Source organism: Hoplias malabaricus, chromosome X2 (assembly GCF_029633855.1).
Source record: "Hoplias malabaricus isolate fHopMal1 chromosome X2, fHopMal1.hap1, whole genome shotgun sequence".
NCBI lineage: Eukaryota > Metazoa > Chordata > Actinopteri > Characiformes > Erythrinidae > Hoplias > Hoplias malabaricus.
Genome location: NC_089819.1, coordinates 28263283 through 28270729, shown reverse-complemented (window position 1 = coordinate 28270729; position 7447 = coordinate 28263283).

The following is a 7447-nucleotide window of genomic DNA, read 5'->3' as shown; positions in this document are numbered from 1 at the left end:
CATCGTCATGTCAGATTAAACACCACACACTAATGTCCACATCTGGCCACTCCGACACAATTGTCATGTCAGATTAAACACCACACACTAATGTCCACATCTGGCCACTCTGACACCATTGTCACGTCAGATTAAACACCACACACTAACGTCCACATCTGTCCACTCCGACACCATCATCCACATCTGTCCCCTCCAACACCATCGTCACGTCAGATTAAACACCACACACTAATGTCCACATCTGTCCACTCTGACACCATCATCCACATCTGTCCCCTCCGACACCATCGTCACATCAGATTAAACACCACACACACTAATGTCCACATCTGTCCACTCTGACAGAATTGTCATGTCAGATTAAACACCACACACTAATGTCCACATCTGGCCACTCTGACACCATTGTCACGTCAGATTAAACACCAAGCACTAACGTCCACATCAGTCCATTCTGACACCATCATCCACATCTGTCCCCTCCAACACCATAGTCACATCAGATTAAACACCACACACACTAATGTCCACATCTGTCCACTCTGACACAATCGTCACATCAGATTAAACACCACACACACTAATGTCCATATCTGTCCCCTCCAGCACCATCATCACGTCAGATTAAACACCACAAACTAATGTCCACATCTGTCCACTCTGACACCATAGTCACATCAGATTAAACACCACACACTAATGTCCACATCTGTCCACTCCGACACCATCGTCACGTCAGATTAAATGTCCACTCCTGTCCACTCTGACACCATCGTCACGTCTGATTAAACACTACACACTAATGTCCACATCTGTCCATTCTGACTTCATCACGTCAGATTAAACCCCACACACTAATGTCCACATCTGTCCACTCTCACATCATTACATCAGATTAAACACCACACACTAATGTCCACTCCTGTCCACTCTGACATCATCACATCAGATTAAACACCACACACAAATGTCCACTCCTGTCCACTCCGACACCATTGTCACGTCAGATTAAACACCAAGCACTAACATCCTCATCTGTCCACTCCGCCACCATCATCCACATCTTTCCCGTCCGACACCATCGTCACGTCAGATTAAACACAACACACTAGTGTCCACATCTGTCCACTCCGACACCATCGTCACATCAGATTAAACACAACACATTAGTGTCCACATCTGTCCACTCCAACATCATCGACACATCAGATTAAACACCACACACTAACGTCCACATCTGTCCACTCTGACACCATCGTCACATCAGATTAAACACCACACACTAGTGTCCACATCTGTCCACTCTGACACCATTGTCACGTCAGATTAAACACCAAGCACTAACATCCTCATCTGTCCACTCCGCCACCATCATCCACATCTTTCCCGTCCGACACCATCGTCACGTCAGATTAAACACAACACACTAGTGTCCACATCTGTCCACTCTGACACCATCGTCACGTCAGATTAAACACCACACTAATGCCCACATCTGTCCACTCTGACACCATTGTCACGTCAGATTAAACACCACACTCTAATGTCCACATCTGTCCATTCCGACACCATCATCCACATCTGTCCCCTCCGACACCATGGTCACGTCAGATTAAACACCACAATTTAATGTCCACATTTGTCCACACCGACACCATAGTCACATCAGATTAAACACCACACATTCATGTCCACATCTGTCCACTCCGACACCATAGTCACATCAGATTAAACACCACACATTCATGTCCACATCTGTCCACTCCGACACCATCATCACATCAGATTAAACACCGCACACTAATGTCAACATCTGTCCACTCCGACCCCATCATCCACCATTGTCCCCTCCGACACCACCGTCATGTCAGATTAAACACCACACACTAATGTCCACTCCTGTCCACCCTGACACCATCGTCATGTCAGATTAAACACCACAAACTAATGTCCACTTCTGTCCACTCTGACACCATCGTCACATCAGATTAAACACCACACACTAATGTCCACATCTGTCCACTCTGACATCATCACGTCAGATTAAACCCCACACACTAATGTCCACATCTGTCCACTCTGACACCATCATCACGTCTGATTAAACACTACACACTAATGTCCACATCTGTCCACTCTGACATCATCACGTCAGATTAAACCCCACACACTAATGTCCACATCTGTCCACTCTGACACCATCATCACGTCAGATTAAACACCACACACTAACGTCCACATCTGTCTACTCTGAAACCATCGTCAGGTCAGATTAAACACCACACACTAGTGTCCACATCTGTCCACACTGACACCATCATCACGTCAGATTAAACAACACACACTAGTGTCCACATCTGTCCACTATGACACCATCGTCACATCAGATTAAACACCACACACTAATGTCCACATCTGTCCACTCTGACATCATCACATCAGATTAAACCCCACACACTAATGTCCACATCTGTCCACTCTGACACCATCATCACGTCAGATTAAACACCACACACTAACGTCCACATCTGTCTACTCTGAAACCATCGTCAGGTCAGATTAAACACCACACACTAGTGTCCACATCTGTCCACTCTGACACCATCATCACGTCAGATTAAACAACACACACTAGTGTCCACATCTGTCCACTATGACACCATCGTCACATCAGATTAAACACCACACTAATGTCCACATCTGTCCACTCTGACACCATCGTCACACCAGATTAAACACCACACACTGGTGTCCACATCTGTCCACTATGACACCATCATCCACATCTGTCCACTATGACATCATCATTACGTCAGATTAAACACCACACACTAATGTCCACTTCTGTCCACTCTGATATCATCACGTCAGAATAAACACCACACACTAATGTCCACTTCTGTCCACTCTGATATCATCACGTCAGAATAAACACCACACAAGTTTACAACTTCAAGATAACTAACAAAATGTTTTTCATATTTAGTTTTTTCACAAGATGTCAAACTTACCAAGAAAATCAAATCACAGTGAACTATTTACAAACCCTGCCCACTACCTTCCCTCCAAAATTACAGAAATAGCATTAAAACTTTCATTTTTAATCAAATCCCAATAAATAACATGAATAATTTACTCTGTGTATTTCCCGTCTCTCGTTCGTTCATCTTGATACAAACACAGCTAATGTTCACTGTGCGGTAGGAGTGAGTTTATTCTGAGTTTGGTCTATAAATGTCCTCCATGTGCTGAAATACCAGCTGGGTTTTATTTTAACACTGAATACTATATTCTCAGGAGAACTGTAAAAAACAAGCTCATTTAGCCTGTTGGACACAGGGAGAACACAACACACTCCTCACAGACAGTCACCCGGAGGAAACCCACACAGACACAGGGAGAACACACCACACTCCTCACAGACAGTCACCCGGAGGAAACCCATGCAGACACAGAGAGAACACACCACACTCCTCACAGACAGTAACCAGGAGGAAACCCACGCAGACACAGAGAGAACACGCCACACTCCTCACAGATAGTCACCTGGAGGAAACCCACGCAGACACAGAGAGAACACACCACACTCCTCATAGACAGTCACCCGGAGGAAACCCACGCAGACACAGAGAGAACACACCACACTCCACAGTGTGTTCTTGGACTTCCCCAGGGCCTCCTTCCTGTTGGACACACCCCAATCACCTCAACAGGAAGGTGTCCAAGAGGCATCCGGACCAGACGCCCAAACCACCTCAACCAACTCCTCTCGCCATGGAGGAGCAACAGCTCCACTCTGAGTCTCTCCCGGACGTCCGAGCTCCTCACCCTGTCTCTAAGGGAGAGTCCAGACGCCCAGCGGCAGAAACTCACCTCAGCCAATCAGTCATTACCCAAACCAATCATACCTATCCATAATAAATTATAACCAAACATAACTGATCATAACTAACCATAATAAATCACAACACCCTTTACAGGCCATATCTGATCAGAATGTAGGAAAGTGAGGGAGGTCAGCGCTAGAGCTCTTGCTGGTTCGTGAAGGGAGCGTGATCTATAATCACAGGACGTAAATATCCACCTTCTAAACTTCACTCGTCCTGCAGTGACTTTAATGACGTCATGACACAGGAGGTTCATCACTGAGGAGATGGGGACAACGTCTCATTACAAACATCTCCCACTGACTGCCATCCGTAGATCATTAGATCAATAATCAATACATCAGTCATCATCATCATCTCAGAGAAAGAGTCAGACGCTTGCTGCGCTGAGACTGTCACAGCAGAGAGACAGAGTGAGAGAAAGAGAACTCTAATGAAATGTCAAAAGCACTGTGCTGTCTCCCTAACAGCTCAGAAACTACCATCTCAAACACACACACACACACCCTGTGTGTTCACACTATGTGAACCCTCTTTTAAAATTCGCCCAGAGTGGACACTTATATTTGTGGAAAGCATTGACCAATAATATGGGATGTTCTGGAGCAGCTGCACATGAGCCTTACATCACCATGCCCAATGCAAAGAGTCTTCCAGAGAGGTATAAAGTGTTCCCGATGAGGAGGAGACTACCCCAAACAGCACCACTGGGGGGATCTATACTGCTTTTAGACCACATGGTACTGACACTGCTGGACTCTACTCTCTGATTGGTCCCTGGTTGGTTTTCCACTCCCACTGCTCCCCCCTGAAATGTATCAGTGTCGTCTCTAACCCCATCTCTAAGGGGAACAGTGGTCTTTGGAAACCACAACAACGGCGGTGGTAACGTTAAGCGGTGTTTACTCATGGTGTATCGGCGTGTTGTTGTTGTTTGGGACTGAACACAGCTCCGTCATCAGTTCAGACAGATCAGTAGAGTTTGTTCCTTCCTTGTTGCAGCGTCCAGCTCTCGCTGGATTCTTTCGTCGGCCACCGATCCAAGGAGCGTTTGAACCTCTTCAAAAGACCATGGCGTCATTTTACGAGCTGCCGTCGTGAGTCGGATAAAAACAAACACGATCTCTGCTGCAGCTGGAGATTTTACAGATGGAGAGTTGGTGCTGGTCGTCTGCGTTGCGTGGCGTAGAGTGACGACTCTCTTTGGACAATCAGCGCTCTGCAAGGTTTACACGCCACTGTTTAGTCCCTACTCGACTCGCTCTGAACCACGAGAGAACAGCCACTAAACAAGAACCCGCTTCCAGAACCAGTACCTGATTCACCTGGTGGAGGAGGAGGAAAGACGAGTAGAGTCCAGTAGAGTAGTGGAGGGACAATGAGAGTAGAAAAGTGGCATTAGTCGTTATTCAGACTTTGCCGTTTGTGTTTAGGAACTCTTACTGACACAGTCCCGGTGACCTGAAGTCTCCATCTGTCGAATGAAGTGTACAGATGAGTTAGATCTAACTACGTCAGTCGTGTAATGCTCTGGTGTGCTCCTCTCTGTCAGGAGCATTCTGATCCTCCTCCTCTCCGCCTGCTCTCTGTCGCAGCTGTGCGGCTCCCCCTCGGTTCTGATTCCTCCGATTTGGATCGGGTGTTTGACCGCGCCGTCAGACCCATTCTGCTTTAATTGCTCCACGGCTGATTTTTTTTTTTCATCTGTCATGCTCAATTATCCCTCATTCATTTCCATTTCCGACTGCGGCCTCTCCTCTGGAGTTATTAGAGTGGAATTGGACAGATTTCCAGTTTTTCACTTCCATTATTCATCCGCGCATCAATATGTCACGCGGAGATTGGACACATCGGAGCGTCTGGCGGAGGCGGGATCAGACGCTGCCATGTTTGTTAAAAATCAAACTCTCAGCACAGGCCACATCGATACACACAGGACACGGGGAAAATGGAGGAAATGATGGAAATGATGAAGGATTATTAACTCCGCCGCTGGCCAGGAAGCGTTTAAGGCCACTACGGTAACAGTCCTTCTCCGCGGTGGACGTGTGGAGCTCAGTGGGAAAGACCTGACATTCAAACTCTCTCACACACACCCTGGCCTCTTTATTGGAAACCCCACCTTTGTAATTCATGCTCTTGTTCCACTGGGGAGTTCAGTGCAGTTACAGACATGTGATTGTGTTTTTTTTTTATTGTCCACTGCTGAACACAGGGGTTTCTTCACTTTGAAAAATTCTGGGGACACTAATGTGGACCAGGCACTGAACAGGTGTCTTGTTAACTTCCTCTGACACTGTTTCCTGGCCATGGACACAGATCGGAGGTGGTTTGTCTCTTCTCTTTATTCCTGGACTAGAGCTCATCAGCTCCAGCGTAATACCCACTTTTATACCAGGCTTTTCCACTGCAGTGAGCCATGCTGAGGACACTGAGAAGTTCCAGAGCACCACGTCGTTTACTGTGTACTCATCATCATCATCATCATCACAGCTTCATACACCAGCAAAGGGTTAAATCACAGAGACGCAGTATGTTCAGATTTAGGCACCTCGGAAACTCAAAAGTGTCCATAGGAGTGAGTGTGTGAGTGAATGTGTGAGTGTGTGTCGCCCTGTGAAGGACTGGCATCCCCTCCAGGGTGTGTTCCCGCCTTGCACCCTGTGATTCCAGGTAGGCTCCGGACCCACCGCCGCCCTGAACTGGATAAGGTTTTACAGAGAGTGAATCAGTGAATGAATAAATGAATATATTTTATACATGTGCCTTGCTTAGTAAGAAGATAAATTATTATACATAGTTCTTAAGTGTCTTCTATAGTGTGCTGTACCAGTTCAGTTAACGTTTTCTGTTAGCACCACTGTGTTTATGAATGGCTAAAGTTCTTCTGAACACATACACACAGAGAGTACACTGTTGAGAGTTGCTGTAATTGGATTTTCTCAGAGCATTGCACTGACACTTAGTGGCGTGGATGAGTTAGAAATTTGGTTCTGAAAATTTGGTCTTTAAACATAGCTCCAATTGCTGGAGATATTAAGGTGGAACTACAGAGGTGTTAAGGTCGAACTACAGAGATGTTAAGGTGGAACTACAGAAATGTTAAGGAGAAATACAGATGTTAAGGTGGAACTACAGAGATGTTAAGGTGGAACTACAGAAATGTTAAGGAAAAACACAAATGTTAAGTAGAAACACAGATATGTTAAGGTGGAACTACAGAGATGTTAAGGTGGAACTACAGAAATGTTAAGGAGAAACACAGATGTTAAGTAGAAACACAGATATGTTAAGGTGGAACTACAGAGATGTTAAGATGGAACTACAGAAATGTTAAGGAGAAACACAAATGTTAAGTAGAAACACAGAGATGTTAAGGTGGAACTACAGAAATGTTAAGGAGAAACACAGATATGTTAAGGTGGAACTACAGAGATGTTAAGATGGAACTACAGAAATGTTAAGGAGAAACACAGATGTTAAGGTGGAACTACAGAGATGTTAAGGTGGAACTACAGAAATGTTAAGGAGAAACACAGATGTTAAATAGAAACACA